The following is a 22,475-nucleotide window of genomic DNA, read 5'->3' on the forward strand; positions in this document are numbered from 1 at the left end:
GGTATGGGTTTCTTCCTAACCTGGAGATAACTTTTTTTTTAAGTTTATTTACTTATTTTGGGAGAGAGAGAGAGAGTATGCGAGTGCAGGAGAGGCAGAGAGAGAGGGAGAGAGAGACCTGTGCTGTGAGATCGTGACCTGAGTGGAAATCAAGAGTCAGACACTTAACTGGGCCACCCAGGCATCCCTGGAGATAACTGTTTGTGCTGGTACTTTTCCTTTCTGCCTGTTGGCATCTGTGTTACTCTAATGCTTCTAATAAGAGCACTAGAAGATCTTCCTTACTTGCTCTAATGCAAGATATAATTGACTGCATTGGTTGATCAGGCCAATATCTGGAGTTTCCTTAATTTTAACTTTTGCCCAAAGTCTTCAATAGGTCTCTATGGATCCTCAGATGGTAATATATAATCCGTTCTATCCCTAAATCACCTCTTGGATCATTTTGGAAGCGTTCGTAAGTCGGGTATATTTGCTATTGTTCTGCTGCCTTTCACAAGTATGTTCAATATATGTTTTATCAGAGAGATGCCTAATAAGATTCCAAATGATTCGTACTATGGTAAAGCAGAATAAGATAATTGTTGCGGACAACATTAGCATCCAAATTATACTAGCCCTATCAATTTTGTCTATTCAAAGGTTGGTTATAATTTCAATAAGACGTCATAAATAGTAAACAGTATCTTAAGTTTAAAATTTGTCAAGCCATTAATGGGCTTTTTCAGATTTTTGTTAATATAAATTCATTACAATTTATCACTTGTTTTAAATTTAAATGGAATATGACATATTTCACAGCAATGACTGCTGTTAATTATTATTACTTTGGTTCAGGTTGCAGATTATACCAATTGTTTTGTTTGAGGAGGTGAATTAAAGCTCAGCGACTGAGTTTGTCTTTGCCAAAAATGTTCTCAACACAGCTTCACTGGGAATTTTACAAGCCACCTGCACACTGGGTAGTAATGTCTTTTAATAAAGCCAATAAAGAAATGCTATAGCCCGAACCAATGATAAATGAACCACACTATTGTCCCAGGAATAAGGGAGATGATAGGAATAAAGTCCAAATTTAGTTGAGGCATACTTTTGTTAAAAAAAAAAAGTTAACTGAGTAAGTTAGAATATCTAATTGATTTTATTAAGCAATTTGTGAATCCAACAGCATCACAAATAGCAAGTAGAGAGATGCTCTGAGGAGTTGTACAAATGGAAGGTTTTTATAGGAGGGAGAACGGGGCAAGGAAATTATCAGCAAAAGAAAAGAAAGTTTAGTCTCAGGCCAGGAAAGCTTCTTTGAAGTGGGGAGGGACCAGCAGGGTTTGTTATCATGCAGAACACCTCACTGATGCAGATCAGGAAATTTCAGATTGACTTAATTTTTTTTAAGTAGGCTCCACACCCAGTATGAAGGCCAGCTTGGGCTTGAACTCATGACCCTGAGATCAAGAGTCCGAGGCTTAATCAACTGAACCACTGAGGTACCCCCAGATTCACTTTTAAAAGGTCACATTGTTGGGGCAACTGGCTGGCTCAGTCAGAAGAGCATGCCACTCTTGATATCAGGGTCATGAGTTAGAGCCCCATGATGGGTGTTAGAGAGTACTTTTTAAAAAATTTTTTTTTTCAACGTTTATTTATTTTTGGGACAGAGAGAGACAGAGCATGAACGGGGGAGGGGCAGAGAGAGAGGGAGACACAGAATCGGAAACAGGCTCCAGGCTCCGAGCCATCAGCCCAGAGCCTGACGCGGGGCTCGAACTCACGGACCGCGAGATCGTGACCCGGCTGAAGTCGGACGCTTAACCGACTGCGCCACCCAGGCGCCCCAGAGAGTACTTTTAAAAATAAATAAAAAGCCACATTCCTGGGATAGGGTGAAATTGTAACTAAATCTTGGTTTGTTGTTGTTGGGGGCAAAGGACTCCCATTTTGGATTTCTCTTTTTAACACTTTATAGGAGTTGACACTCAAGAGAGGCTTAGTCAAGTGAAAACTGACATCCAGAAGTCAGTGCAAAAAAGTTCTGTGTTGCTAGAGCTTGTTGCTAGGGAACAAGGGCACAGGTGTTGTTTGGCAAGATGATCTTCCCTAAGATGCTACTTGGCTTTGCCCCTGCTTTTAAGAGAGTTGCCTTTACTGGGGGCAGAAACTAATTGTCTCAGGGTCTTTGGGAACTATTTTAAATCAGCAAAGTTTATGATTGCTCAGAGCAAGCATTCTCCAATAGTCCCCACAGCTCTCATTATTTATGGTCTCATGTCTCCTTGACAGTTACATCATCTGTTTTCATTGATAAGCTGCCAGCCAGGCCCCTCAGCAGCTGAGTTGCTGAGTTTTTATGGGCGAGAACAGATGAGATGATGATGTCCTGACACAACTTCCTTCATTCTTATATCAAAACAACTTTACCTCTGAAAACAGTTTGTCCTTCTCATAAACAAGTGGACTTGACATCATACCAAACCAATACACATAGGCAGAGCTGGAAGAATCTGGACTGTCTGGCCATTGGGGGCCGGGAATAATATCCTTGGATGATAGATACCTGGGAGGCTGGAGAAGCCTAGGACCCCCGTCAGATAGCCAATCCAAATGAGCACAACCTGTCACAAATTTAAAGCTGCCTCCTGACAAAGACTTTCATGTGGAGGGTTCCCTACACCCTGAGGCAATTCAGGTGACTGGGTTCTGAACAGAATTTCACAGGCTTGGAGCATCCCCTGTAGCCCTAGTCCTGCTGATGAGGCATGGACTGCATGTGCCCACTGCGTGGGTCAGGATAGCCTGGAATGAGGCAATGTTGAAGGAAGCCAGGTCACAGGATGGGGCTATTCAGAGTATGAGTCAGCAGCCTAATATGCACGGCCTACGAGCCCATATGGAGTTTTCCCCACAAGGCAGAGCTGAAGGTTTTCCATCTGCTTTGCCAGGGAGGGAACACTGGCAGGACAGGATATCCTCCATTTAGACGTATCTGGGAGTCCTGGTCCCTAGAGAAGCCTAGGACACCATTGGCTGCAAGTTCACATGGGGACCATTGCCCATTTGCAGCTTTCACTCAGGGTGATTTTTGAAAGGTGGGCTCCCTCCATGCTAAAAGCTATGAGGGTGATTGGAGCCTGGAGGGAGTTTGACAAGTTTAGAGAGCTGTGTCTGCCCAAGTCCAGCTTCTGGGTGCATAATGCGCATGTACAGGCTACACAGGTAAAGCCAGGGACATGGAACAGGGCAGTGTTGGGCAAGACCCAGTCACCTGAGGGGGCTTTGGAGGTAACGGACATGTGCCTAATCCCAAACTTTCACCTACACAAATAGACGTTCTCACTGAAGGCAGATCTGGAGTAATCTGGAGTGCCTGATCAGGTTTAATCAGCGGTCTGGCTAGAGTATCCTCTAATAAGGACACCTGGCAACCTTGATTACTGCAGAAGCCCCAGAACCCAGCCGACACTAAGTCTTCATGGGCTCTGCCCAGCTCCCATTTCAGAGGCTGTTCAGGGTGTTGGGTCCCTGCACCCTTGAGACTGTGCAGGTGGTTGGGGATGGGTCTCAGCTCCAAAGGCCTGGTGGCCCCAGCTGCTGAAGGACAGCTAATGGGGTACATACTCCTCATGATGTGGGCTGTGCAGGTTAATGTAGCCGTGGACCTGAGAAAAGGTGAGTGTCTTGTAAGGCCAGGTCACAAGAGCAGACTATTAGAAGTACCAGGCATCTGTCTAATTATAAGGCTTCACCTAACAAATGTGTATTTTCCCCTTTAAGCAGAGCTGGAGAAATCTGGACGGCCTTACTAGGACCAGCTGGAATGCCCCCTTATAAGACACAGCTGGGATCCTTAATTGCTGGAGAAGTCAGCTCCCTTTCAGACAGTTCGAATGGGGCCTGACAGTTCCCAGTTTAACTTAGGGCTTCAGAAAAATTTGGGGGGTGTGGGCTCTCTCCACCCTGAAGGCTAGCAGGTGATAGGCAACCGGTTCGAGCCTCACAGGCCTGGAGGATTCCAACAGCCAAAAGCTGGCAGACGGTGTGGAATGTACATTACAGCTGGCAGGTCATGATTGCCAGCGTCCCGGAACAGAGCATATCAGGTGAGACTGGGTCACAGGAGGGGGGATTGGGGGTACAAGGCATCGACCTCATGCATAAGACCTACCTATGCATTGTGCGATTTTTCCCTCTGAAGGTAGAGCTGGATGTTTTCAACTGCCTTGCCCGGGTGGGGACCTGCCAGCAAGACAGCTTACCTTTCATTTGGAGACACCTTGAAGTCCTGGTCCCTAGAGAAGCCCAGGACCCCATCAGGCAGTAAGTCCACATAGGGACTGACTGTCACCCATTTGCAGCTTTCGGCTCAGAGCAATTTTTGGAAGATGAGCTCCCTCCATGCTGAAGACTATGTAGGTGATTGGGGCCTGGCAAGAGGTTCACAAGCTTGGAGGGTCTAATCTGCTTGATGCTTACAGGGTGGGGACTGTGCATGTGTGGGTCACCAGGTGAGGGTAGCCAGGGACCTGTAAAAGGGTGAGTGTCATGTGAGGCCTGTCCCCCAGGACACAGGTACTTGCAAGTACCTGGCATTTGCCTAATGCAAGCCTTAACCTACATAAATGCACATATCTTGTGCCTGAAGACAGAGCTAGAGGAATCAGGACTGCCTTGCCTGGGTGGGGCCCAGCAGGATGGCTAGGGAATCTCCAGTAAGTGACACCTAAGAGACTTGATTATTGAAGAAGCCCAGGACCCCAGCAGGCAGCCAGTCCAAAAGGGGACAGACAGTCACCACTGTAAGCTGGGGCTTCAGAAAGATTTTCAGGTGGTGGCCACCATCCACCGTAAGACGACTGAGGTGGCTGAAGTTTGGCCAGAGCTCCACAGGCCTGGAGTGCCCTGGGCAGCACTATACCAGCTGGCAGCATGCAGGCCACACCCGAGCAGCCTGCATAGGTCAGTGTAGCCCTCTGAAGCCCAAGACTGGGGGGTGGGGACTGTAAGTGCACAGGCCCTGCAGGTCAGGGCAGCCCAGGACCTGGAACAGGGTAATATTCCACAGAACAGGGTTACAGGAGGGGGCTATTGGGGCTGTCAACCAAAAAATAAAATTGCAAGTTATTTTGCTAGCAAAATGAGTTTGTTTGGGAATAGCAGAGGGATTGCAATTCAGGACAAGCAAACGATGGCAAGCCACAGGCAAGTTGGAAGAGACAAAAGGAAGGTCAGCTTTTATTAGGTTTTAGGAAGAAACTGGGGAGGGTTTTTGAACAAAATTTCATTAGAGAAAAGTTCAAGGTTGTGATGGTTTCTCATTGGCTGTAAGAGGTGGTCAGTGCACTGTTGCTGGGTGGGGAGAGCTCTTCCTTCCTCAAATGCAGGAAAGAAACGCCTATGTGGAAAGTGTCCTCCCTTGCTGAGATAAGAATTCTCTTCCTTCCCCTTGCTAGTTATGCAGACTGCTCCCTCTTCAGGGATTCCCCTGAATATTTAGTAAGGTTTCCTTTACTCAGTTTCACAGGGGTAGCTGGATTCTGCCTAATTCCAATCCTTAACCTCCACAAATACAAATAACCCCCCTGAAGGCAGGGCTGGAGGGATCTTAAGTGCTGTGCCTGGGTTGGATGAGGGGGTTGGGGGAGGCACTGCTGGCTGGGATGTTCTCTCTTAAGAGACACCTGGGAGGACTGGTTGCCGTAAAAGCCCAGGGGGTGTTTGACATGAAGTCTCCAAGGGGTCTGTCATTTATTTTAGCAATCGCCTCAGATGATTTTGGCGTGATAGGCCTCCTCCACCCTTGAGTAATGCAGGTGGTTAGGGATGGCCTGGAGAACCCTGGGTGCACAAAGGGGACATTCTGGGTTTATCACATATGTGCAAACCCCACAAGTTAGAGTATCCAGGGACCTGTAACAGGGCAAGTGTCAGGGGAGTCTGGGTCACATGAGCTGGGTAGGGGTACCTGGGTTCTTTCTTCTTCCAAAGTTCAACCTATGCAAATGTACATAGTCTCCCTGAAGGTACAGATGGGGAAATCTGGACTGCCTTGCCAGGGCATGACTGGTTGGGATGGCCAGGAGTCTTGATTGCTGGAGAGGCCTGGGACTGCATCAGGCAGCCGGCCAGTCCAAATAGGGACAGACTATTGCTGGATTGAAGTTGCTACCTCAGGACAGCCTGGGGGAAGGGGAGTGCTCCCTCCACACTCCTCAAGCCTCCTTAAACCATTGAGGTGGTTGCGTTATGGCCTGGAGTGTTTCCTGCATCCCAAGGCCAGGTGACATGTTATGAAGTGCACTGGCATGAGCTCCACAAAGTAAGATAGCCAGGGACCTGGAACTGGGCAATGACTGACAAGGAGGCTGGTCATAGGAGGGATGCTACCGTGGGAACAAGGCATCAACCTAAGGCACAAGGGCACCTACCCATTGTTTAATATTCCCTCTGAAGATAGAGTCGGAGGTTTTCCAAATGCCCTGCCAGGGAAGGGCCATGCCTGCAGGACAGGGTGTCCTCCAATGGGAGACAGCTGGGAGTCCTGTTCCTAGAGAAGCCTGGGACCACATCAGGCAGCAAGTCCACATGGGGACAGACCATCACCAGGTTAAAGCTGCCACCTCAGACAGATTTTCAAGGTTCCTTGCATCCTGAGGCCATTCAGGTAGTCGGATTCCAGCCAGAGTTTCAGAGCCTGGAGAGCCCTTTACAGCCCAGAGTTCACTGACAGAGTGAGAAGTACACAGGCTGTGAAAGTGAAGGCAGTCAGCTACCTGAACTGGGCAGTGTCAGGAGAGGCTGGGTCACAGGAGGAGGCATTCTGGGTTACAAGGCATTGGCCTAATGCGCAACGACAACCTACCCATTCTGGAATATTCCCCCAGGAGGCGGAGCTGTAAGTTTTTCAACCGCATTGCCATGGAACAGCCATGCCAGCAGGACGGGGATCCTCCTTTGAGAGACACCTGGGAGTCCTGGTCCTAGAGAAGCCCTGAATCCAACAGGCAGGAAGTTCACATGGGGACTGTCACCCATTTGCAGCTTTCTGATTAAAGCAGTTTTTCAAAAGGTGGGCTCCCTCTACACTGTGGTTGGGGCCTGGCCAGGGTTTCACAAACTTGAAAAGTCCGGTCTGTTCAAGGCTGGCTTACAGGATGCAATTATGCATGTGTGTCTCCCCCAGGTCAGGGTGTCCAGGTATTTGGAACAGGGCAAGCATCCAGGGAGGGCAGCTCATAGGTTCAGGCTCTTGGGTTACATGGCATCTGCCTAATTACCAGCCCTAACCCAGCACAATGTCCCACGGAAGACAAAGCTAGAGTAATGCAGCTTGCCTTGCCATGGCTGGATAAGGTTACCTAGCCAGGGTATCCTCCAATAAGATGCCTCTTAGAGGCTTGATTACTATAAAAGTCAGGGACCACAGTGGACAGTAAGTCTAAATGGGGACTGAAGTAACTAATGCCCACCTCAGAGCCATTTTCAGGAAATGAGCTCCTTCCACCAGTGTTTTAAATGTATGTTTGAAATGCAATGGTTGGAAATAAATTTTAGTTCCACAGTTCTGGAGGGCCCCAAGTACCCAAGGGTGACTTTCAGGGCATGTACTGTGCATGTGTGGATCATGTAGGTCATGGTAGCCAGGAACCTGAAATAGGGCAAGATTTGGCAAAGGGCAGGTCACAAGAGTGTGGAATTAGGGTATCTGGCATCTCCCTAATTCTAAGCCCTAACCTACACAGAAAGTGCATATTCCCACTGAATATAGAGATGGAAGAATCTGGCTTGCCTTTCCAGGGTAGAACCAAGTAGGGTGCTGTGGGATACCCTCAAATAAGAGATACCCAGGAGCCCTGATTGGTGTAGGAGACTGGGACCCCAGCAGACATTAAGTCCACATGGGAACTATCTCATTTCAGCAGCCACCTCAGTAATTTTCATGAAATGGGCTCCCTCCAACATTGAGGCTATGCAGGTAGTTGTAGAGGGGCCTTAGCTCCACAGTTCTGGAGCGCCTGGGTTGCCCATGGGCAGCTGACAGGATACATACTGCACATGTGTAGGCACACAGGTCAGGCTTGCCAGGGACCTAAAACAGGGCAAGTGTCTGGGGACACTGGGTCATAAGAATGGGTTATTGGCAGTCCCTGGCATCTGTCTAATTCCAAGCATTAAGCTACACAAATGTGCATATTGCCACTGAGGGCACAGCTGGAGGAATCAGGTGGGATTTCTGGAGTGCCCTCTGAAAAGATATACCTGGGAGCCTTGATAGCTGGGGAAACTCAGGATCCCATCAGGTAGCCAGTCCAAAGGGGGACTGACAATGCCAGTTTAGGATGGAACCTTGGAAATACGTTTTGGGATGAGCTATCACCACACTGAATGCTTTGCAGATGGGGCACTGACCAAAGCTCCACAGGACTAGAGGGTTCTGGTTGACCAAGTCTAGATGACAGGAGACATACTGAGCATACATGGGATGCTCAGGTAAGGAAGCCAGGACCTAGGCAATGTTGGAGAATCCCGGTCTCATGAATGGGCTTTTGGAAGTCTATGGCATCTGGCCTATTGCAAACCCTAACCTACACAAATTTGCATGTTTTCCTTGAAGATGAAACTATTAATCTGGACTGCCAAGACTGAGCCAGGTGGCCTGACTAGGAAACGTTTACTAAAGGCATCTAGGAGCCTTGCTTGTTGGTAAGCCCAGGACCCCGTCAGGTAGCTGGTCCAAATGGGAGCTCTTTCCACCCTTAAAGCTAATGCCTCAGAAAGACTTTTTGGGATTCTGCACACTCTGCCCTTTAATGCAAGTGGATGAGGACCATTTGGAGCTGCAGAGGCCTACAGTGCCCCAGCTACCCAAGGCTGACAGGTGGGTACATACTGCACATCGCAGGCTGTACATGTCAGGGTAGCCAGGAACCTGTTGCAGGAAAAATATGAGCACAAGCCCAGTCACATGAGAGGGCTGTTTAGGGTACAAGGTATCTATTTCCACGCTCGAACTTAAACAGATGTTCATATTTCCCATGAAGGCAGATCAGAAGTAAGACGTCCTGCCTTACCAGGGTAGGTCCTGGCAGATGGCCAGATGTCCTCTGATAGGAGACACCAGTTACCTTTGATTGCTAGGGAAATCTGGAACCTCATCAGAGAGCCAGTCCAAATGTGGACTGCCTTTCTGTTTAAAGCTGCCTCCTCAGAAAGACTTTCAGGTAAGGGATTCTTCCACCCAGGGAGCTATGCAGATGTTGAGGACTAGCCTGAGCTTCACGTGCCTGGAGGGCCTTGGATTCCTGTGGCTGGATATTGTGGGGTGGGGGGACATACAGCATATGTGTGGGCCATGTGGGTCAGGACAGCCGGAGACCTGGAACAGACCAAGTATTGAAAGATGGCATGTTGGCTTTTGTGGATTAAAAGCATCTGCCTAATTCCAAGCCCTAATCATCATTAATGCGCATATTCCCCCTGAAGTTATGGTTGGAGGAAACTGGATGCCTTTCCAGGGTGAGGCTGGGCAGTCTGGCAGGGGTATCCTTCAGTAAGAGACAACTGGGTGCCTTGATTGCTGAAAAAAATTGGGTCCTCATCAGAGCGGCTAGTCAGATGTAGACTGACTGCTTACAATTTAAAGTTGATGCCTCAGAAGGTTTTGAAGGTAGGTTCCGCCTTCCCTGGAGGCTATATAGGTGGTATAGACCAGCCCAGCCTCCACACCGGAGGGCCCAGCTGCAAAAAGTGGCTGTTAAAACGCATACCGCGTACATGCCTGCTGCACAGGTCTGGGAAGCCAAAGACCTAGAACTGAGCAGTGTCTGGAGTATCCTGGTCTAAAGAGCAGTCTCTTGAGGGTCCATGGCATCTGCCTCATTCTAAGTCCTAATCTACACAAATGTGCATATGGGGGTCAGGGGTAGTCTGCCCCAAAATGTGCCATTTTGGCATATTGATCATTTTGAATTAGAAGTCATTTAATAAATAGCCAGTGCAAGAAGAACACCCAAAGCCCCTCTTGTCTCAAGAAAGCAGGAAATAGATCTCTCATGTGAAAGAGACCCTTCCTGTACAGAAAGTAGAAAGACATCATTAACACCAGAAATAGTGAATTCAGAGCACAAAAGGCTATTTACATAAACATTGTTACTTTTACTAATTACTACCCCAGCCCAAATTCTGTTTAGAATTCCTTACTAATTGAAGGTCTCAGACATAAATTTTGTTTTTACTGTCATTTCCTCAAGTTTATTGTAATATGAAAGCTACCTGCTCAGTCATTTCTTTGGGTCTCAATTTTAGTATTGAGCCTCCATGCACAGTTAATTAAATTTTGTGTTATCTTCTGTTAATCGGTCATATGTCCATTTAATTCTTAGGCCAGCTAGAAGAATCTTGAATAATAGAAAAAATTTTTCCTCCACAAGAGTCAGCATAGTTGGCAGGATAAACTTTCCTAGCGGGATACTGCTGCAGCTGAGAGATCCTGGGATATCTGACAAAAAGCCAGCAAAAGGTAGGAATTCTTGCCATATCCGCCCCTGGGAGAGTCCTTTTACTCTCTAAATTTAGATCAGCAGGAGAAAATATTCACGGAACTAGTTCCTTGGGCTTAGCAACTCTGGTAAATTGGTAGCATACCCTTGGTTTTCTTCCAGAGATGGTCACAGTTTTTCTTTGTATCATTTGTCATAAAAAGGAATTGCCATAGAGGAAGGCAGGTATGGGATCTATCAGCCTTCTGTTTGAACCAACCTCACAAAGTGGAGAGTTCATGATTCTCATAAGGCTGGAGTCTGTTTAGACAAATTTTGCTGTGGTTCCTATATGTAAAAACTGGATGAGGTTTTTCATTTCGCCTTGTTCTATGTCCTAAGAGCCCGGCTTTGTGACCTGTGAGAATATTCTCTCTGGTCTCCACCATCAGGAGGGTATATTTACTTGGGTGTACCTTAGTGGCTGATGAAACTGACCAGGGTTTCAGGACACATAATTGCTAGCAGTATTGATGCTAGCTCTCAGGAGAATTTCTCATAAGAAGTCCCAGCCCTGGGGCCCCTGGGTGGTTCAATCAATTAAGTAACCGACTCTTGATTTCGGCTCCGGTCATCATCTCACAGTTCATGAGTTCAAGCCCAGCCTCGGGCTCTGTGCTGGTGGCACAGAACCTTCTTGGGATTCTCTCTCTGTCCCTCCCCCAGTCACATTTTCTCTTTCTCTCTCTCTCCCTCTCAAAAAAAATAAACAAGAAGTCCCAGCCCTTTAGGGACCTTTATTATCTTAACCTTTGTTGTTTACTGGTGCTGGAAACGTTATCAGTAGCATGTGCCCAGCATCACAAGTTAGCAGGTCTGTGATTGGGGGTGTCTCAAGTTTCCCTGGGACCAAAGACACCATGTTCACTACACCACCCAGTAGTAAGCCAGTACAACAAAGGCTTTTGCTTTCTTAAACTATTTTTGGTAGTAAACTTTTGGATCTTTGGGTCCACATCATCTATGCCCTCTCCAGGGATACCTCTGGCATCCATGGTCTAAGCCTGGAAAATTGCCTCCAGGTCATTCCATAAAAAGGCTTATGGGTAGCTATTGATGATAAGTAAGATCCTACTTGTCAATGGCTGGACAATGGATCCTTCAAAATGGCTATATTTGAAAGAAAAAAAAAATCCTTATAGAGCTCTCAAAATTGTCTAAGTAAGTATGACAGCTAGCCTTAGGGATTCCCTTGATAAGATGAAAGAAAAGAAATTAGACTTAACACAGAAAGTAATGTCCACACCTAATGTCAATTTCCCTTCTCGCAATCTGGTGTCATCTGCCTGTTTTAACTTCCCTTTATCTACATGATTTACAGGGAGTGCTCTGGACTGATCTCTAGGTTCAAAGTGTACAGGTTTCTCATATAAATGCTGAAAGCGAGGAAATGAATTTAATACAAGCTCCTGAGACTGGTAGTAAGGCTGGCTTTGTGCCTACTGTTCAGGGCCCTGTTATCTGGCTCTGCCAGCTTCAGACGTTCCTATGCAATGTCCTTCGCAGATGTATCCTAGACCCCCACCAAAATGAAATTCATGTCCCCCGAACAGCAGATCTTTTAGATTATACAGCCCTTTACCTCCACTTTCAGAAGATCTTACTCAATTAGGAATTAGAAAAATTAATGGCCATTCTCAACATTCTCCTCACAGATAAAACAGGCGACCAAAATCTCCTACAAAAGATCAACAGAAGGCCACGTTTCGGGACTAATAGAAACCAATGTTGAATTGTGTATTCAGAAACAAGGCTTTTGTTGAAATGCTCTATACAGACCTTACAAAGGCATAAGTCTTTTGATACCTATTTTAGTTAAAAGTCTCTCTAGTATAAAGTAGCAAGTTTGATTAAAAAGGTGAGTCAGTCCCCTAATACTTAGGCTGTAATTCAGGTCTTTGGGGGCAATTAAAAAACCTGTCTTTGTCTTGTAAATCTCTGCAAAACCAGAAATGTAACTCTTTACTAATGTATCTTTACTAACCTCCAAACCTCACCTATTTCTCTCAAAATGCTGTAGATAGGGGCGCCTGGGTGGCGCAGTCGGTTAAGCGTCCGACATCAGCCAGGTCACGATCTCGCGGTCTGTGAGTTCGAGCCCCGCGTCAGGCTCTGGGCTGATGGCTCGGAGCCTGGAGCCTGTTTCCGATTCTGTGTCTCCCTCTCTCTCTGCCCCTCCCCCGTTCATGCTCTTCTCTCTCTGTCCCAAAAATAAATAAAAACGTTGAAAAAAAAATTAAAAAAAAAAATGCTGTAGATAAAGATGAGGATATTGAAGCAAAATTGTCCTGTACTTCTAAAAGGTATATTACAATTACCCTGAAACTCTTAGAAAAAAAAATTGCATTCTTTCTCTGTTCCCCAAAGTTAGAAATCTTACCAAGTCTTTGAAATGTAAACAGTCCACAGTCATGTGAGCTTGAAGGAAAAAAGGCATAGAGGCCTTTTTAAAATCCACACAGCTGAAAGGGATCTTGTGCCCAAACTCTACCAGCACAGCCTTCTTGAGGTTACTTCCAGGGACAAAGAAAAATCTTAAAAGTCATCTCCACATGTGTGTGTATATACATTATATATATGGTATTTTTCTACCTCCGGAAGGTATTGCCAAAATTAATTCATAAAGGAACTCCATTTACTTGGCTTAAAAAATTTAAACACTTATATAAATCCAATATTCATAAAATTCTCAAAAATAGAAACACTAACAAATGAATTTTAGGTTTATATGATCTGGGAAAATATTTAGTATTAAAACTAATTTAAGATTGTTGGTTTATTGAAAATAGACCTGTCTTTAAAAAAAAAAAAGATATGTCTTTAGAGTTATCAGTATTAAATATAATACTTTTATTCTATCCAGGTTTATTAATCAAATAAGTTCATGTTATCCCCGTAACAAAATTTGTCAGCAAAAAATAACTTAGAATAATAATTTGTCTAATGTCTCATGAAGTTTTTGTGGGTAATCTAAACATAATTCTTGGGAGCAAAAGATTTAAATAGATGTAAGTAATATAAATATTTATAGATTAAAAAACAACAATGGTATTTTATGGTATACATACTTAAAAATAGCTTCCAGGGTGCCTGGATGGCTCAGTTGGTTAAGCCTACAACTTCGGCTCAGGTCATGATCTCACATTTGAGCTCTGTGCTGACAGTTCAGAGCCTGGAACCTGCTTCCGATTCTGTGTCTCCTTCTCTCTCTGCCTCTCCCTGTCATGCTCTTTCTCTCTCTCTTTCTCTGTCAAAAATAAATAAACATTAAAAAAAATTTTTTTTTAAATAGCTTCCAAAAATTTTTGGTAACCTGGAACTATACAATTTTGCTAAGTTAGGTGATAATTTAAATTCATTGAATATCCACATTATTTCCAAATAAGGTAAAATAGTGAAACATTAATTACTGAATGTAGGTTTATCTACTTTGGTCTTCCCAATTAAAAGAAACTAAAGAGGGGGTGCCTGGATGGCTCAGTTAAAGCATCCAACTGTTGATTTGGGCTCAGGTCATGATCTCACAGTTGGTGAGTTCAAGCCCCTTATTGGGCTTTGTGCTGACAGCACAGAGCCTGCTTGGGTTTCTCTCTCTCCCTGAGCTCGCTCTCTCTATCTCTGTCTCTCAAAATAGGTAAATAAACTTAAAAAAAATAATAAAGATACATTTTGGGTTTGTGAGTAGACATGTTTTATGTTTATTTGAAAGATCGTACTATGAAGAAGCACATATTTCTAGAATAAAATGTATTCATAAATTTGCCAATCAAAAAAAGCAGGTGTAACAGTTTATAATTGGTTACTACTAAGATCTCACTAGAAATTAGTTTCTGAGAGTTAGGAATTTTAATTAATATGAGTCCTCACTTTGGCAGCACATATGCTAATTAATATGTGTGGTCAAAGCTGCTAGAAATAAGAAAGGAAACATCTCCATATAAAATAAAAAGGAGGATGTATGCTTTCAGTTAAAAGAAGGTATGAAAAATGGAAATGCACTTTTGTTGAGGGGAGAAAAAAAGTAAGTTTCTCCAAACAGAGGCTGGAAAAGAGATAACATGAGACAAAGCCTTAGTGTAAAAAAGAAAGTTGTAAACGGTTTATGGAAAAAGAATCTTTGAAAAGGAAATTTATATCTGGTTAATACTGGCTAAGATGGGAGTAAATTTTTTTTTGTACTGTGTGTGTTCTTTTTTAATATGAAATTTATTGTCAAATTGGTTTCCATACAACACCCAGTGCTCATCCCCTCCTCAATGCCCGTCACCCACTTTCCCCTCCCTCCCACCCCCATCAACCCTCAGTTTATTCTCAGCTTTTAAGAGTCTCTTATGGTTTGGCTCCCTCCCTCTTTTTTTTTTCCTTCCCCTCCCCTATGGTCTTCTATTAAGTTTCTCAGGATCCACATAAGAGTGAAAACATATGGTATCTGTCTTTCTCTGTATGCCTTATTTCACTTAGCATCACACTCTCCAGTTCCATCCACGTTGCTACAAAAGGCCAGATTTCATTCTTTCTCATTGCCAAGTAGTATCCCATTGTATATATAAACCACAATTTCTTTATCCATTCATCAGTTGATGGACATTTAGGCTCTTTCCATAATTTGGCTATTGTTGAGAGTGCTGCTATAAACATTGGGGTACAAGTGCCCCTATGCATCAGCATTCCTGTATCCCTTGGGTAAATTCCTAGCAGTGTTATTGCTGGGTCAGAGGGTAGATCTATTTTTAACTTTTTGAGGAGCCTCCACACTGTTTTCCAGAGTGGCTGCACCAGTTTGGATTCCCACCAATGGTGCAAGAGGGTTCCCGCTTCAAGATGGGAGTAAATTTAAGTAAATGAGTTTTCATATCAAAAGTACACTGATGCAAAATTAAAACTGGGTTTTCTCTTTGTTAAAAAGCAAAGTTTTCTTGGGGTGCCTGGGTGGTCAAGCATCCAACGTCAGCTTAGGTCATGATCTCATGGTTCATGGGTTCAAGCCCCGCATCAGGCTCTGTGCTGACAGCTCAGAGCCCGGAGCCTGCTTCGAATTCTGTAGTCTCCCTTTCTCTGTATCCCTCCCCCATTCATTCTCTGTCTCTGTCCCTGTCTCTCATAAATAAATAAATAAGTAAATAAATAAAATAAAGTTTTCTTGGACTGTCAGTTTGCTTTTAAGACATTGTAACAAGTTTTTTCCTTTCCATGTTTTAGTTATTATTGAAGTATAATTGACATACAATGCTACATTAGTTTCAGGTGTACAACATAGCCATTAATTCTATACGTTATTCACCATAATAAGTATAGTCACCATCTGTCACATACAACATTATTACAATATTGACCATATTCCCTGGGTTGTACTTTTCATCTCCATGACTTATTTTATAATTGAAAGTTTGTACCCATTAATTCCCCCTTATTTTGGCCAAGCTCTCCACTGTCTCCTCTCCGGCATCCACCAGTTTGTTTCTTGTATTTAAGACACTGTTTTGTTTTTTAGATTCCACATATAAATGAAGTCATAGATTTGTCTTTCTGTCTGACTTATTTCACTTAGCAACATTCTCTAGGTCCATCCATGTTGTCACAAGCGGTGAGATCTCATTCTTTTTTATAACTGAGTAATAGTCAAATACACACACACACACACACACACACACACACACCATATTTTCTTTATCCATTCATCTATGGATGGACACTTGGGCTTCCCATGTTTTGGCTATTGTGAATAATGCTGCAATAAACATAGGAATGCATATATCTTTTCAAATTAGAGTTTTTGTTTTCTTTGGGGAAATAAATGAAATTACTGGATCATACAGTATTTCTATCTTTTCATTTCTTTTTTTTTTAAATTTTTTTTTCAACGTTTATTTATTTTTGGGACAGAGAGAGACAGAGCATGAACGGGGGAGGGGCAGAGAGAGAGGGAGACACAGAATCGGAAACAGGCTCCAGGCTCTGAGCCATCAGCCCAGAACCTGACGCGGGGCTCGAACTCCCGGACCGCGAGATCGTGACCTGGCTGAAGTCGGACGCTTAACCGACTGCGCCACCCAGGCGCCCCTCTATCTTTTCATTTCTTGAAGAAACATCCTTACTGTTTTCCACAGTGGTTGCACCAATTTACATTCCCACCAACAGTATAAGAAAGTTCCCTTTGCTTCATACCCTTGCCAACACTTTTTTTTTGTCTTTTTGATACTAGCCATTCGACTGTTGTGAGGTAATACTTCCTTATGGTTTTGACTTGCATTTCCCTGATCATGAGTGATGTTAAGCTTCTTTGTATGTGTCTGTTGGCCACCCGTCTGTTTTCTTTGGAGAAATATCTATTCAGGTCCTCTGCCCATTTTTTAATTGGATTGGGGTTTTTTGGTTTGTTTTTTGTTTTTTGGTGTTGACTTATATAATTTCTTTATATATTTTGGATATTACCCTTTATCAGATCTATCATTTGCAAATATCTTCTTCCATTCAGTAGGTTGCCTTTTCATTTTGTTAATGAAATGTGCAAAATGTTTTTATTTTGGTGTAGTTCCAATAGTTTGGGTTTTTTTCCCCTTGTCTAGAGAGACATATCCATAAATATGTTGCTCAGGCTGATAACAAAGAGATTACTACCCATGTTTTCTTTCATGGTTTCAGGTCTCACATTTAGATCTTGATTCCATTTTCAGTTTTTGTGTATGGTATAAGAAAGAGGTCTAGTTTCATTCATTTGCACGTAGCCATCAGTTTTCCCAACAACACTTATTGAAAAGACTGTCTTTTACCCATTGTATATTCTTTCCTCCTTTGTCATAGATTAATTAATCATCTATGCACGGCTTTATTTCTGGACTCTCTATCCTGTTTCATTGATCTATGTGTCTATTTTTGTGCCAATACCATACTGTTTTGAATACTGTAACTTTGTGATATACCTTGAAATTTGAGATTGTGATACCTCTAGTTCTGTTTTTCTTTCTGAAGATTGCTAATGCTATTTGGGAGTATCTGCTATTCCATACAAATTTTAGGACTACTCTAGTTCTGTGAAAAGTGCTCTTGGTATTTTGATGAATCTGAATGCGCATGAGTAGTATGGGCATTTCAACAATGTGGTATCACTATTTGTGTCATATACAATTTTTTTCATCAGTTTCTTACAGGTTTCAGAGTATAGGTCTTACACTTCCTTGGTTAAGTTTATTCCTGGGTACTTTATTCTTTTTAGTGTAATTGTAAATAGGATTATTTTCTTAATTTTTATTTCTGCTACTTCATTATTAACATGTATAAATTCAACATATTTCTTTTTATTAAATTTTTTTAGTGTTTATTTATTTTTGACAGAGAGAGAGAGACAGAGCATGAGCGGGGAGGGGCAGAGAGAGAGAGAGACACAGAATCTGAAAGAGGCTCTAGGCTCTGAGCTGTCAGCACAGAGCCCGATGCGGGGCCTGAACTCACAGACAACGAGATCATGACCTGAGCTGAAGTCGGACGCTCAACCGACTGAGCCACTCAGATACCCCATTTTTTAAAAAAATTTTTTAATGTTTATTTATTTTTAAATGCAACATATTTCTGTATGTTAATTTTGTATCCTGCAACTTCACTGACCTTATTTATCATTTCTAATAGGTTTTTTTTTTTTTGGTGGAGTCTTTAGGATTTTCTATATAGAGTGACAATTTTACTTATTCCTTACCAATTTATATGCCTTTTAATTCTTTTTTTAAATTTATTTATTTCAATTTAATTTAGTTAACATACAGTGTAGTAGTGGCTTCAGGAGTAGAACCCAGTGATTTATCACTTACATGTGATACCCCATGCTCATCCCAAGTGCCCTCTTTAATGCCCATCACCCATTTAGCCCATAGCCCCAACAACCTTCCCTCCAGCCACTGTCAGTTTGTTCTCTATGTTTAAGAGTCTCATGGTTTGCCTCCCTATCTGTTTTTACCTTATTTTTCTTTCCCTTCCCCTATGTTCCTCTGTTTTGTTTTTTAAATTCCACATATGAGTAAAATCTTATGGTATTTGTCTTTCTCTGACTATTTCACTTAGCATAATACCCTCAAGCTCCATCCATGCTGTTGCAAATAGCATGATTTCATTCTTTTTGATCACTGAGTAGTATCCCAGTGTGTTGATGGACATTTGGGCTCTTTCCGTAATTTGGCTATTGTTGATAGTGGTGCTATAAACTTTGAGGTACATGTGCTCCTTTGAATCAGCATTTTTGTATCCTCAGGATAAATACCTAATAGAGCAATGGCTGGGTTATAGGGTAGTTCTATTTTTAATTTTTTGAGGAACTTCCCTACTGTTTTCAGAGTGGCTGTACCAGTTTGCATTCCTACCAGCAGTGCAAAAGTGTTCCCCTTTCTCCGCATCCTCGCCAACATCTGTTGTTGCCTGAGTTGCTAATTTTAGCCATTCTGACAGGTATGAGGTGGTGTCTCATTGTGGTTTTGATTTGTATTTCTCTGATGATGAGTGATGTTGAGGATCTTTTCATGTGTCTGTTAGCCATCTGGATGTCTTCTTTGGAAAAGTGTCTATTCATGCCTTCTGCCCATTTCTTCACTGGATTACTTGTTTTTGGGTGTTGAGTTTGACAAGTTCTTTATAGATTTTGGATACTAACCCTTTATCTAATATGTCATTTGCAAATATATTCTCCTATTCTAATAGCAGTCAGCTTACCCTGCACCACTCCCCTGCGTTTTTTTTTTTTCTTTGGCATATGGCTGGGATTCAAAACCCGAAGTCTTAAAGGACCTGGCACTGTGCAGATCCACTCCCCTCCTCTGGAGTAGAGCCTCTCCATGCTGTGTCTGAAATCCTGTCCCTGAAAAGCAGTCCCACGCCTGCACAGTATGTGGAATCTATGGTGTAGCACCCCTGAAGGTTACATTCCTCTGGGTGCATGTCTGTCCCCTGCTGATGAAAGGCCTTTGACTAGTGCCTTCAGGGTTTTTGTCCTTGGGAAGGCAATATGCCCTCTTCCAAAAGTACTCCAGAAAGGGGAATGTTCTCTCCCAGTGCACCCCAGAGATCCCCACATGACACTATGCACTCCAGGGCCAGCTCCCTACTCCCCAGGTGCGCTCTCCCCAGAGAGGTTTTTCTCTTGTGCGAACTCAATGCTGCGCTTTCTCAACCCCTCTCTCTTTCTCTCCCTTTGTCTCTCCATGAAAAGGGTTTCCTTCCTTCCACAGCACTGCTGTTTTTCTCTCTCTTAATTCACTTCCACACACCTACTACCTGTCAAACTGTCTCCCTCCAACTGTGGGGATCCTTCTGCCACTCCAGAGATCAGTTTTCTGGGTGTTCCAAGTGATCTGACCTCAAGGCAGTTGTGTTTGAGGGGAATGGAAAGCTTAGGGTCCTGATACTTTTCCACCATCTTAACTCCTCCCACCCTAGTTATTTTTCATGTCTGATTGGTATGGCTGGGAATTCCAGCATTACGTTGAATAAAAGTGGTGAGTGGATATTCTTGTCTTGTTCTGATCTTAAAGGAAAAGCTCTCAGTTTGTCAACATTGAGTATGATGTTAGCTGTGGGTTTGTCATATATGGCCTTTATTACGTTGAGGTATATTCCCTCTAAAACCCACTTTGTTGAACATTTTTATCATAAACTTGAATTTTGTCAAATGCTTTTTTGGCATCTATTGAGATCATATGGTTTTTACTCTTTCTGTGGTTAATATGTTTTATCACACTGACTGATTTGTGAATATTGAACCACACTTGAATCTCTGGAATAAATCCCACTTGATTCTTGTGAGTTATCCTTTTAATGTATTGTTGAATGCATTTTGCTAATATTTTGTTGAGGATTTTTAAATCTATGTTCATTAGAGATATTGGCCTGAAGTTTCTTTTTTTATCGTAATTTGGATTATGGCATCAGGGTAATACTGGCCTCATAAAATGTATTTGGAAGTTTTCCTTCCTCTTCTATTTTTTTGGAATGCTTTGAGAATAATATGCATTAACTATTCTTTAAATATTTGGTAGACTTTATCTATGAAGCCATCTGGTCCCAAACCTTGGTTTGTTCCCAAGTTTTTTGATTACTAATTCAATTTCATTGCTAGTAATTGATCTATTCAAATTTTCTATTTCTTCCTGATTCAGTTTTGGAAGATTGTAGGTCTTTAGAAATGTATCCATTTCTTCTATTCCAATTTGTTGGCATATAATTTTTCATAGTAGTCTCTTACAATCCTTGTATTTCTGTGGTGTCAAATGTTATTTCTCTTCTTGCATTTCTGATTTTATTTGAGACCTCTCTTTTTTTTTTTTCTTGGTGAACAAAACTGGTTTATCAATTTTGCTTATCTTTTCAAAGAACTAGCTCTGGTTGATCTTTTCTATTGTTTTCTTTGTCTATTTCATTAATTTCTGCTCTAATCATTATTATTTACTTCATTCTACTAGCATTAGGTTTAATTTGTTATTTTGCAAGTTCCTTTAGGTGTAAGTTTAGGCTGTTTATTTGAGATTTTTCTTATTTCTTGAGGAAGGCCTTTGTACCATAAACTTTCCTATTGGAACTACTTTTACTGCATTCTAAAGTTTTTGGGCCATTGTATTTTCAATTTTTTGTTTCCATGTAATTTTAATTTCATATTTTATTTTTTCACTGACCCTTTGGTTATTTAGTAGCATGTTGCTTACTCTCCATATGTTTGTGTTTTTCTCATAATTGATTTCTAATTTTATACTGTTGTGGTTAGAAAAGGTGTTTGATATGATTCCAAACTTATTCAATTTATTGATACTTTCTATGTGGTCTAACATATGGTAACTTGTGGTCTGACCTCTACCCTGGAGAACGTTCCACGTGCACTAGAAAAAAAACGTGTAATCTGTTGTTTTGGATGGAATGTTCTGCATGTATCTGTTAGGTCCATTTGGTCTAATGTGTAGTTCAAAGTCAATGTTTCCTTGGCGATTTTCTGTCTGGATGATCTATTCATTGATATAAGCAGGGTGTTAAAATTCCCTACTGTTATTGTATTGCTGCCAATTTCTCCCTTCATGTATGTTAATATTTGCTTTATGTATTTAGGTGCTCTTATGTTGGATGTATACATATTTACAATTGTTATATCCTCTTGTCAGATTGATGTTTATCATTATGTACTGCCTGTCTTTGTCTCTCGCTACAGCCTTTGTTTTAATTTTGTTTAATGTGTATTTATTTCTGAGACAGAGAGAGACAGAGCATGAGTGGGGGAGGGGCAGAGAGAGAGAGACGGAGACACAGAATCTGAAGCAGGCTCCAGGCTCTGAGCAGTCAGCACAGAGCCCTACACGGGGCTCAAACTCACAAATCGTGAGATCATGACCTGAGCTGAAGTCGGTCGCTCAACCAACTAAGCCACCCAGGCACCCCTACCGTCTTTGTTTTTTTTTTTTTTTTTTTTTTTTTTTTTATGTTTTTTGAGAGAGAGAGAGAGAGTGTGTGCAGGCGAGGGGCAGAGAGAGAGGGAGACACAGAATCAAAGCAGGCTCCAGGCTCTGCACTGTCAGCACAGAGCCGGACATGGGGCTTGAACCCATGAACCGTGAGATCTTGACCTGAGCCGAAGTCGGACACTTAACCGACAGAGCCACCCAGACACCCCTACAGTCTTTGTTTTAAAATCTATTTTATCCAATATAAGTATTGCTACCCTGACTTTTTTTTTTCCCCCACTTCCATTTGCATGGAATATCTTTTTCCATCCCCTCACTTTCAGGCTGTATAAGTCTTTAGGTTCAAAGTGAGTCTCTTGTAGGCAATAAATAGATGGGTCTGATTTGTTTATACATTCATTCACTCTATGTCTTTTGATTAGACTATTTAGTCCATTTACATGTAATTATTGATAGGTATATACTTATTGCCGTTCTATTAGTTGTGTTCTAGGTGTTTTTGTAGTTTTGTAGTTCTGTCCCT

The sequence above is a fragment of the Lynx rufus genome, unplaced genomic scaffold (assembly GCF_022079265.1).
Source record: "Lynx rufus isolate CCGP_SWC_20201006 ecotype Redwood Valley unplaced genomic scaffold, mLynRuf1.p SCAF_15, whole genome shotgun sequence".
NCBI lineage: Eukaryota > Metazoa > Chordata > Mammalia > Carnivora > Felidae > Lynx > Lynx rufus.